The sequence below is a fragment of the Protopterus annectens genome, chromosome 16.part0 (assembly GCF_019279795.1).
Source record: "Protopterus annectens isolate FY-2018-M chromosome 16.part0, PAN1.0, whole genome shotgun sequence".
Taxonomy (NCBI): Eukaryota; Metazoa; Chordata; order Ceratodontiformes; family Protopteridae; genus Protopterus; species Protopterus annectens.
Genome location: NC_056750.1, coordinates 281,748,037 through 281,760,164, shown reverse-complemented (window position 1 = coordinate 281,760,164; position 12,128 = coordinate 281,748,037). Strand labels below are relative to the sequence as shown.

At 42.0% G+C, this 12,128-nt stretch overlaps 1 protein-coding gene across 2 annotated transcripts in view; it reads left to right on the top strand.

Moving 5' to 3' along the window:
* LOC122790765 (Y+L amino acid transporter 2-like) overlaps window positions 1-12,128 on the top strand; it is a 1,821,102-nt gene that overhangs the window by 1,095,060 nt on the left and 713,914 nt on the right. The window lies entirely within an intron of this gene.

Below are 12,128 nucleotides of genomic sequence, written 5' to 3'. Positions count from 1 at the left end.
TCAAGGTCTGGAGACTCTTATACCTATAATTCCTTGCCCCAGAAAAGATTTTCTTTGGTGGGCAACAGCATGCTCCCACAACAAGGGACTAACTTTCTCACCACCCCCGCCACTCAGACCCCCACCACAGACACATAAGGCTATGCTTGGGGTGCACACCTGGACAGCAAGTGCATACAGGGTCAATGGAGCCTGCAGCAAATCCCTCTGCACATCATCCAAAAAGAGATGATGGCTGTCCAGCATGAATTGATAGCTTTCAAGCCCATTCTCTCCCCAGGGGCTCGACTGATCAAAACAGACATCACCACTGTGATGTGGTATATCAACAAGCAGGAAGGGACTCACTCCTACCGTCTGTGCAAGCTGGCCATGATCCTTTGGCACAGCCTCTGCCATGCATCTGCACCTGTTAGCACAATTCCTACCAGGTTCTCGCAACTCTCTGGCAGACCAATTAAGCAGAAATCTTCTGGAGCCACACGAGTGGCAGCTCAACAGAAGAACCTTCACCCTAATAACTCTTCTGCACCAGGGAGCATCACTGTATGGCTTGGAAAGTGGATGCCCTGTTCTTCCCCTGGGTCAGTCTGTTGGACTATGCCTTTCCTCCATTACCTCTCATCCCCAGTGTACTGCTCAAAATAAAGGAGGAAAAACCAAGGACATTTCTTATAGCTCCAGACTAGCCTTGGTACCCTTGCTGTGCAGCCTGTCCCCACTGCCACCATGGCATCTTCCTCAGATTCCAAACCTCCTGACCCAGAGGGAAGGGGAATTCATGCATCCCCAATTGCAGACACTCAGTTTGGCAGCCTGGCTTATTCCCTAACCTCGGATCAATCTGCCAACCTCAGTAAACAGGTTCTAGATGTTATACGTGAGGCCAGACACCCTAGCACTAGAAAGTTTTATGCTGACAAATGGAAAAGGTTCTGCACCTAGATTCAGGCTAAGGGAGCCAATACGGCATAGCCCTCTCTCCCTCTCATCCTGGATTACTTAGCTGACCTACTACACAGTGGCCTCTCTTTCTCCTCTACAAAAATTCATGCTTCTGCTATCTCTGCTCATTTCCCTACTGAGTAGCCCCTTTTCTCACACCCTTTGATCAAGCAGTTCCTAAGAGGGGCTAGGAACTTGAGGCCACCCAGAAGAACACCTACCCCAGCTTGGGGCCTTAACTTTGTGTTGGAAAAGTTCCCCCTCCCCCTTTTTTATCCAGCTTCTTCTGCAGAGCTAAAATTTCTCTTCTGGAAGACAGCTTTCCTTCTGGCCATCACTTCAGCCAGAAGAGTCTCCGAGCTGCAAGCGCTCATGGCTGTGGAATCCTTCATCATCTTCCATGCTGACAGGGTATCCCTCAGAACTAACCCATACTTCATGCCCAAGGTGGTGGCCAGTGTGGCTCTCAACCAATCCATTGATTTGCCCACCTTCTTTTTTCCTAATACCCAGAACAAGGGGGAAAGGATCCTGCACTCAGTAGATGTGCACAGGCAGCTCAGATTCTGTCTAGACAGGACTAAATCCTTCAGAAAGTCTGATCAATTGCTGGTTAGTTTTGCTACAGGGGCAGAAGGCAAAGCCATCTCCAAACAAAACATTTCCAAATGGATAGCACACTGCATCCATTTCTGCTGCAAACAACATGGAAAGCCTCCCCGCAAGGGGGTCAGGACTCACTCCACCTGAGCAGCCTCCACATCTGCAGCTTTCCTCAGAGGAGTCCCCACCAGGGACATCCTTGAGCCTGCCACCTGGACATCTGTTCACACTTTTACCAAACATTATCACCTGTCTCTCTTCTCCAAATCCAGGGTAGGGTTTGCCTCTGCAGTCTTGCAGGGCATCCTAGCCAGCCCCTAGTTTCCTTGACTATCTCCACCCAAATCCTCAGCTTTGGGAATCAACCTGAATGAGATGATTGCAAGAGTGAAACACGAAGAAGATAGTACAGTTGTGTACACTTACCATAAAAGTAGATGCTCGAGTGTATTCACTGTTGCAGTCCTGGTTTCACTCCCTCCATCCCCCTTTCTTCTCTTTCCTTACAAGGGACATATTTGTATTTACTTTCTACAGGGGGTGGGGGTTCTTCCACCAGAACCTGGCTCCTACCTGGGGGCTCCTTACAGGTTTGGGCAATAAAAACTGATGTAATGGCGTCGGCTGTCTTACTTTATACTACTGATGACTTGATGTTAGTCCTGAAGCGACAGCAACTGACGCAGAAATACTAAGCCTCTGGTATTTGGGTTGGGCGAAGGCTACCCTGGCAGGGATAACCCAAATGTGATGACTGCAACAGTGAATACACTTGAACATCTACACTTATGGTAAGTGTACACAACTGTACTTTTCACTTTATAATCTCAAAATACTAAAATATCGAAATTTACTATTTCGAGACTATAAAGTCAAACTTGTAGTTACGCAAAACTGCATAATATCGAATGCAGAAATGTTGAATCTGACATTGTGTTGTCACGTTCGTGACGTGCGATGCCATTTGTGGATTTAGCTGGGGATTCAGGTAAGTGGTGTTCTTGTAAGGTTATTGGGTAGGGATTTTAGTTTGTGTGAATGTGTGTAGTGGTGAGTTGTATGCGTTTGTGTGCTTAGTGCGAGCTCTGAGTTAGTATATATAAGTAGTGGGGGTGTGCGGGGGCCCACATGGAGGGTGCAGGGGGTCTTATAGGTAGGTGTGTTGGTTACGTAGTGTTTGTGTGTTGTGTTGTTTTGTTTATTGTAGTGTCATTAGGTAGGTGTATGTGTCCTTGTTTGTGTGGTGGTGTGTGTTAGTTGCAGTGTCATTAGGTAGATGTATCTGTGCTTGTTTTTGTGGTGGTGTGTGTATGTGAATGATCACGATTTTGAATTTTGCGGTTGTGGTTGTCGGTTTTTTGGACTTTTGGCTTTATAGTCTTGAGATACTAAAATTCAGTATTTTAGTATTTTGAGATTATAAAGTGAATCCATATATATATATATATATATATATATATATATATATATATGTGTATACATATATATATATATATATATATATATATATATATATATATATATATACATATATAAATATATATGTGTGTGTGTATATGTATATATATATATATATATATATATATATATATGTTTTACTGTCAAAATGTCACCATTAAAAATAAATTCCTGTTCCTAACATTGAAGGAAAGACAATCTGCTGAACGAATTCAGAAGATTTGACATTTTTCACAGAACAGAGCACGTGATGTCTATATTGGAGCTCAGGTAAGTAGGTAAGTGAAACTCCTACACCTCACAGGGGGTAAGCCTCCTGTTAACTATATATTCCAACTCTGCAGTACTTTGCACAGTGGCATTCGCTGATATGAACTTTCGAACATGGCATGCTCAACAACATGGAAAATCGAACAGCCATCTTTTGATTTTCTGTCTCCAGAACATCTCTGTTCATCTTTTTGATAGTAAACCATAGATCTATATATATATATATATATATATATATATATATATATATATATAAAATATGTAAAGCTTTATTTAGAGTATTTTTGGAAATTTCCCTAGGTCTTTCTGCTATTGATGTTACCCTATTATTATTCTTATTATTATTATAATTAGCATTAACCTTTAGATTTTAGTGCCTAAAAATAATTATTTTTAGTTTTTTGTACAGTAAGTCTTTCTCCTGCCTTGGTGGTCAGGGACCAAGGATTAAAAAGGTACTTGGCCTGTAGCCACAAAATTCTACCTCAGGACCCCCATTCTCTTTATGTGTACTGCCTGAGGGCAGCATACTTGCATATAGATTGTGAGGCTTCTGCCTGCTTTGTTACAAAGGTTCTACAGGGTCCTAGGTACAAGTTGTCATGAAAAGGGTTGACTCCTGTCCAAACAGGAGCTGCTGCTCAAACTTCAAATACACAGCCATATTTGTTTGCTTTTCCAGCCAAAAGATCAGATAAGCCAAAGCCTACCTTGGAAAAAGAAGTCTAGATAGAGAGAGCGAGAGAGACAATTATAAAGAAAAAGATGCTTAGGAGAAGGAGGAGAAAACTAGAAAGCTGTCTCTGGATACATCAGAACTCTTGGGACCTGTGCCGCAAACTCCGAGACAGTCAGGTCCAACGATTATTGGAATCCATTCACCAATACCTCCTCCTTACTTGAGATGATGAGTCCTAGGGTCCACTCTCCATTGTTACAGGAGAGGCATTCTTTTAGACCACAGTTGGTGGCTTCTTCATCAAGGTTCTTTTATTCTTTGAGGAGCCTTACTGATACAGACATTGGCAGGATGATGCAAAGATTCCCCCAGATGCAGATTCAGCTAGGGATTTTACCGCAGTGCCATCCCTGTTGGATACTCCAAGTACAGGTCCAACTACCCCTCCTCCAGTTTTTCTGATTCCAGTCTGACCTTTGATCTGGTGCCCACAGGTACAATTCTTCCCAGAGCACCAGTACTTCCAACTTCAAATCAGATAGTATCCTTTACTCTGTCAACTCTGACTTTGTTGGGTTTGGACGAGTCTTGGTGCCAAAGCCTCAGTGCCAAGACCCAAGAGGTTGAGTCGACTCTGAGACTCTTGGATCCATCTTTCCCCCTCAGGGCCTCAGTACTCAATAGCTCAAATCCATTGTCAGCTTCAGAGCTATGGTGAATCGGAGTAGAGGAGAGCGCATTTCTCCCATCTCAATTGTGGATTGGAGGGATGTCTCTTTGGTTCATATTGCAGCCTTGGCTTTTGAGGCATTTGAAAGGGTTCTTGTCAGGCCAAGAAAAGAGATGCCTGTGCTCTGTTTTGCTTCATCCTAACTTATGTTGGATACAGCTTCTGACTCCACACATGTGGTTCGACTGGGACAGTCAGTCGCACTCAGCCTCAGGGGTGCTCACCACGAAAGTTTTCAGTCTGAGTCTGACTGTTCTCTGGAAGTCCAAATGAGACAGGATCCTAGGAAAGAGATGTGCAAGAGGAGGCATTTGGAATCCTCTCCAAAGTCAGTCACAGAAGTTACCGGCTTGGTTGATGGTGAAGGGTGCCCACAATCCCCTCTGGAAGAAGTCACTTTTGGTAACATTCTAGAATGGAAGCAATGAGGAGGTTGGTCTATTGATATGTCCTCTCCTGAGGAGTCTGTGTTCCCCAAGGCTTTTGGGGCTGGTTCTTCTGTCTCCTGGATGGTGCCAGCCACCGATGACGTAATAGATCTGGTTGTACAGTGGACATGGAAGAATTCAGATGTGATGGAGCTGATCCCAGTGAAACCAGATAAGATCTTGGTTATGCCAAAGAACTGGACACTCAGGAGTAAGGGTCCTCAGTAAATACCGCTGTTGTAGTGTCAGCCATGAAGAAAGAGTTCTTGGAAGCAAGTACATTTGTCCTTCCCCATCACAGGGAGTCAAGGGGGTGGACAGGTTTGGGAAACAGACATTTGCATATCAATGACATTTACACTTAGACCACTGAACTGTCTTGTCCATATGGTTTGTTTCTAGAGGGACCTGACCAAGGAGCTTACCAAGGCCCTCTCAGGTAATTTACTGGCAGACATCCAGAAAACTGTGGAGTCCCAATTATCTCCCTTGCAGTTAGTGTCCAGAGTATCCATTTGTCTGCTTCCTAATGCAACTGACGGTACAGCAAGAGCAGCAGGTACAGGCATAGCCATCCGCTGGCTCACCTGGATGCAATTGTGTGAATCTGTAGAAGGCTTTAAGACGTCCTTCATCAATAACACTTTGATGGTTAGACAGCTTTCTGACCAAAGATTAGGGTATATTTACCAGGAGCAAGCAAGATGGTAAGACCCTGTATGCCATTGGGATCTATTTTTCCATCCCTCACTGGACATTTTTCAGGAAACAAGGGGGGGGGGTATAGTTCAGAAAATCTCAGGGCTTTAACCAAGGCACTCCTGTGGACTTTAATGGATGTCCCAATAGAATCAGAGATGGACCACAGAATCAGGGATTTTGCTGTCCCTTCACCAGGAAATCCTATCAGTGCTCCTGAAAGGTTGCCTGACCAACACACTCTGGAGATAGCCAGGGGACTGCTTATCCTTGCACTCTCAAGCCTGGCAGTAAATCACATAAGATTCTTGGGTGCTGAGGGTAATCACCACAGGTTATACAGTTTCCTTTGCTTTCTCTGCTCAGAAGAGAAAGAAGATTTCTGACATACCACCCAGTCACATGGAATCTGCAGCAGCAGAAGTATCAAAGTTGTTTGAAAAAAGTATCGTTCAGCAGGTCACGCAAGACCAGTTAAGATTCAAAATCTATTCAGGTTCATTTTAGTTCAAAAAATAGGGGACCTCAGGCCAATTTTTGACCTAAGCCACCTCAAGCAGTTTATAAAACAGACAAAGTTCTGGATGGTCACAGTTCAGTCCATTCTACCACTTCTGTGAAAGGATGACTTGGATGTGCTCTATAAATCTTCAGGATACCTACTGTTATATCAAGATAGCAAGGTAGTCAAGGAGATTTCTCCATTTCTGGCTAGGAGCCAATCACCACCAATTCGGGGCACTGCCCTTTGGACCCATCACAGCCCCCAGGTGCCCAGGTGTTCAGCAAAAGCATGGCAGTAGTGGCAGAGTATCTCAGACTGCTAGGAGTCTGAGTGTTTGACATATTTTGATGATTGGCTCCTCACCAACAACTGGACTTCTTGTTCCAACTTGCACAGAAATTGGGAATTACAGCCAGTAAGGCAAAGAGTCATTTGACACCTACACAACAAATAGAGTTCATGGGGTACAACCTGAATATGATCAATCAAATAGCCAAACTCCCAGGATTTCATCCCTCCGTCGGGTAGCTGTTCAAGGTTTTTCATTGTCCCTATTCTTCCACAAGACTTATTCTCAGACTGCTGGGGTTAATGGCTTCATCGATTATATTCATTCCCCTAGCAAGATAATATATGAGAGTTCTTCACTGGACCCTATCATTGCAATGGTCCCAAATACGACATCCTCTACATGCTCATATTCATCTAATGCACATTTGCAGGACTCACATCAGGTCCTGGTTGACATCTATGGTGCTGCTGGAAGATTAACCATTCACCACATCTCCTCCAGTGGCAACAATAACCACAGATGCTTCCCTTCTTGGGTGGGGGGGTGCATTTCAAGGGGAAGATGGTCCAAGGTTCTTAAGTCACACATGGAGGCCAGTCTTCACTTCAGTCTCTTGGAGATCAGGGCTGTCCTGCATGCATTGCAGACTTTTCAGGACTCTCTGCCCAGGAGTGTGATTTGTATTCAGATGGACAACATGGCAGTACATCAGTAAGCAAGGAGGATCCTGCTTGTGTCCATTTTGTTGGGAGGCCATGAGAGTGTGGCAATAGGTGATGTCTTCCTGTTGCTTTCTTATAGCAATGGATGTCCAGGGGACTCCCAGTGTACTAGCAGACAAGTTGAGCAGGTCCTTTTTTTCTGCCCGGAGTGGTCCCTCAGTCAAGCAGTGGCAACTCAAACCTTTCATCAGTAGGACCAACTTTGCTGCAATCTTTTTGCTTCATACCAAAACAATAAGTGCAGCAGTAACTTTGCCCTAATTCCTACACAGGGTCTGTGACTGAGGGATGCTCTAATTCACAGTTGGCCCCTGGCTCTTCTCTGTGCTTTTCCCCATGCCATTGATAATGAAATTTATTCAGAAAGCTAGAAGATGCAAAGCCATAGTAATCCATATTGCTCCCTTTTTTTTGGCCCTGGCTATTTTGATTCCCCTTCCTATGGCCTCATGCAGTACATCTGCCGTGGATTTTGGATTGATATCAAGACCTCCTGAATCACCCATCCGGGCAGCTTCTCCCAGATCTAAAGACTTTGAGACTAATTACAGAGTTCCTCTAATTTTAATGGTGGCCAGAGATGCCAGGTTGCCAACTTTGGTGGTTTACATTTTGTCAGCTTCACTGAAGCAAAACACAAGGAAAGTTTATCTCAGCAAGTGGAAAATATTTTCTGCTTGGGCATCTTCCAAGGGAATAGATCCTTTCTCAGCAACTATTCCTTCCAGTCTGGACTTCTTGTCTGATCTTTTCCAAACAGGCTCCAGTATTTCAACAAATCTAGGTTCATTTAGCATCCATTTCTAATTTCCACATTGGGCACAATCAAACTTCACTAAAAGTTTCCAAGGACTTTCTGAAGGGAATCTTTTTATTAAGGCCTCCTATAAGGGATCCATTTCCTCCATGGGACATAATCATGTTATAGGTCTTAACCCAGGCTATTTTTGAACCAGCAGCCACTGTGGATTTTAAATTTCTTTCTTGGAAGACCATTTTCCTGGTGGCTGTTACATATGTAAAGAGGATTTCCAAATTGCAAGCACTGTCCTGTAAACCTCCTTATATGATATTCCATAAGGACAGTGTCTTTGAAAATGGTTCTCACTTTCCTACCAAAGGTGGCATCCAAACCGTAACCAGACTGTCAATCTGCCAGTAGTCTTTCCAAACATTTCCAGTAAAGGAGAATATACTTTACATTTACTAGATGTTTCCAGACAGCTCAGATTTTATCTATACAAGACTAAAGATAATATTAGAAAATCTGATCAGTTGTTGCTATCTGCAAAGCCAGACTGGGCCAAAGTATGTCCAAGGTCACTCTATCTATGTGGCTGATTATATTGTCTTTATCTTTGGCAAGTTGGGACTACCCTTACACAAAAAACTAAAAGCTCATTCTGCAAGGGCTGTATCTGCTTCTACTGCCTTTATGTGAAAAGTTCCTGTTAACAAAAATTGTGCTGCCATCTACTTGGTCTACTGTCCACATGTTTGTAAATCACTACAAGCTGGATGTACAGTCACAATCCTGTACATCTTTTGGCTCCACCATTCTAAGGGATATTGTTCCCTTATACCGCCTTGGTCTTTTAGTAGCTTAAGAATCTGTCCCAAATGTTGAATCTGATGAAAACAGACAACATCGGACTCAAAAGTTGCATATTTATCTTAATGCTAGATCTGTGTTCTTTTCATTTTATCTAGTTCAATGTTCCCTCCCACTGTCCCCCCTTCTAGATTGTCACCTGGTGCTTCCATTTGAATGGATGGACCACACCAGAGACCTTGTCATTCCACAATGGTAGATTCCTGTTTTCCTTTTTCTGGTCACTTCTTTGTCTGTATTATAGGTTAGAACTTTTTACTATGATAGTGGAATTTTCTTGTTAAGAGCAGGCACACTTGATCTGAGGTGTTTTGGGGGAACAGAGGAAATTATACATAAGGGAGGAGTCAGAACCCTGAATACAGAACTTCTAGAGGTGCCGAGGTCAGATCTGATTGGATCCACTAACCCAAAGTTTGAACAAGATTTAAACAAGACAACACGGGTTGTGGTAATATACAACTTTAGTTTCTCTAATTTCTAGAGCATTCAGCAAAACTAAAGGTGTTAATCCTTTTTTTTGAGGATGCTTTTCCGTGACTGATTATTTGGTGCTAATGACAGGACTTGTTGAAACTTTTCAGCTTGAATAAGCTGTTTAATGCTGCTACTCTCTAGATGCAGCCTTTTCTTCTAAACAACTGATTGGACAATAGCACCAGTTCATGAGTAGTTGTCAAGGGATACAACTTTGCTTGCAGTTGTCAGTAGTGATTGTGTTGAGAAAAAGGGAAAAATATCAGTCCTAAAACTGGCCCTTGGAGATTAGCAACATAGGGCAGGCTAGAGCAGAAATGGATTAGCAGTCCTTTACAAGAGACTACCTTTTAGGCAAATCCCAACATATATATTTTTAAACACCTTTAATGAATTATTACTTGCGATATAGGCAAACTTACATTCATACAAAAGTAATCAAACCATATTAAGTTCACATTTACAAACATTATGCATCACATATATTGTCATTATTGTTATATATCCTGTAATCTAGGCAACATTATATAAATTATTCACTTCTTACCGTCTCTTAATCTGCATTCCTCCTCCATACATTTTTCTGCATGAACTGTTACCATAATTTCCATTTTTTTAATGTAATTTACTCCCACCCTTCATCCAACCTCCTGTTCTTTTATTTCTGTTACAGTATTCACTGCTTCAAGTATAGTCATTTTAGATTTTGATTTCCATTTCCTCGTCGTCGCTTTTTGGCAGTTACCAAATAAACATAACAAAGGCATACATATCTAGGGCAATTCAGATTCTGTATCCTAGCTAAAAAAAAAAAAAAATTCCTTATTTATACTCATTTGCTCAGCCAGTATTCCTTACAAAGTATGTTGGAGGGAATTTTTAAAGTCTGCCACCTCATTACACTCCCACAGCATATGTTACCTCTTTCTTCCCCATCATATCTCCAACATTTGTCATCTTCCCAAGGAAAAATTCTTTGCAGTCTGCTTGGGGTTTAAAAGTATCTATGCAAACACTTCCAGGCAAAAATCCTAAATCTTCTAGTCTTATATCTAAAGCAAGTAAAGGACTGCTAAATCTAATTGCAAGACAGACAACTGGGAATAAGTAACGTTATCACAGTTAAACTTCGTTCAGTGAGACACAGAAGATGAGTCACTCATAGGATTCTGTTAGATACACAAACACAGTTCCACCGACTTGCCAGGATCAGCACCCCTGTAAATATGTTGGTTATAAAAGTGAATGTGATGTTAAAATGAGGCAATTCTGAGGAGTTATTTAGAAACAATGGTTTAGGATTTTTGCAAGGTGATGATGATGATGATAATACCCTCACCCCTCCACCCCCATTATGCAGCAGAGAAATGGTTAACAGACACTTGGGAAATAAGCCATTTAAAATCAAGTTTATACAAAACTTTAATACAACCTGCAACAGAATACGGTTGAATGTTTTGTGAGCACATTACACAGATAAATTTACTGGAATTTGTGCAGAGGCATTTCACTAAATTAATGTTTTCAATATCTTACTTAACATACACTGAAAGGTTGAAAAGAAAGCTCTCTTTTATTATTAGTTATGGGTTATGGAGAGGAAGATTATATTTTGCACATAAGATTTATAATGATAAATTATAATAAGAAATGATGGGATGCAGTTATATTCTAAGAAAAGAGACCTAAGAACAGGGGTGCATACATTCGGAATGTGCCAAAATTACACAATAAGCTCCAACAAAATATATTAATTAAACGTATTCAGGAGTTTGAATGTAAATAACACGGGTGAACAGATGAATGAAAATTTTGCCACAATATTCGGGAATCTGTATTCCTGAATGGGGTCTGTATTACTTCTTTGAAAAGTAACTTCAGCAAATGGCCGTTCTTCGAACATAAATCAGTGAATGGCCATTCATCAAACATTCACATCAGTGAATATGTTTCCCAGGGCAATGAGTTGCTTGGCCAACATACCGACCGTCACACCCACAGCAGTATATCAGACCCACCAAGGTGGGGGGGGGGCTGCACACCCCACACCTCCCCATTGGGAACTCCGAGATCGCACTACAGAGGGGAAAAGAACAAATTTGTTAATGCTGGACAAGTAATTCCCTGCCCTGGAAAAAACATTTGCTGATGTGAACATTCGATGAATGGCCTTTTGCGGATTTGTGTTCAATGGACGGCCATTCGCTGAAGTTAGTTTTCAACAAACTAATATAGACAGACCTTCTTGAATGACCTCTGAGTCTGTCAAGGGATATATTAACTTATGAACTTGTGTACTTATGCAATATTTGGTTGGTGTAAGTTTGCGGTTGTAGGGAGACTGGTGTTCATGACATTCTGTCCCACTTTTGTCATTATACCATGCCTGATGATTCTTCAGTTACTGTGAAGACTGTCTCAGGCATATGACAACAGCCTGTCAGCACCAGGCATATATGATGAAATATTATTATGATTACTGACCAGGTTATTTGTGAGAAGCTGTAGTTTTCTGTAGTAGCTGAAGTTTTCATTGGGTTAAAGGAATGTGTGACTAATCAGTGAGGCAAATAGGAAAATAATATGTGAAAAAATGTGTAAGAGATTCTCTTCTGCTGTGGAACATATCAAGCATGTCAAGATTTTTGGTGTATACTCAAAGGCTAGGATTTCACACTGGTTTAGAACCTCAGGAGCTGTTGTCGATA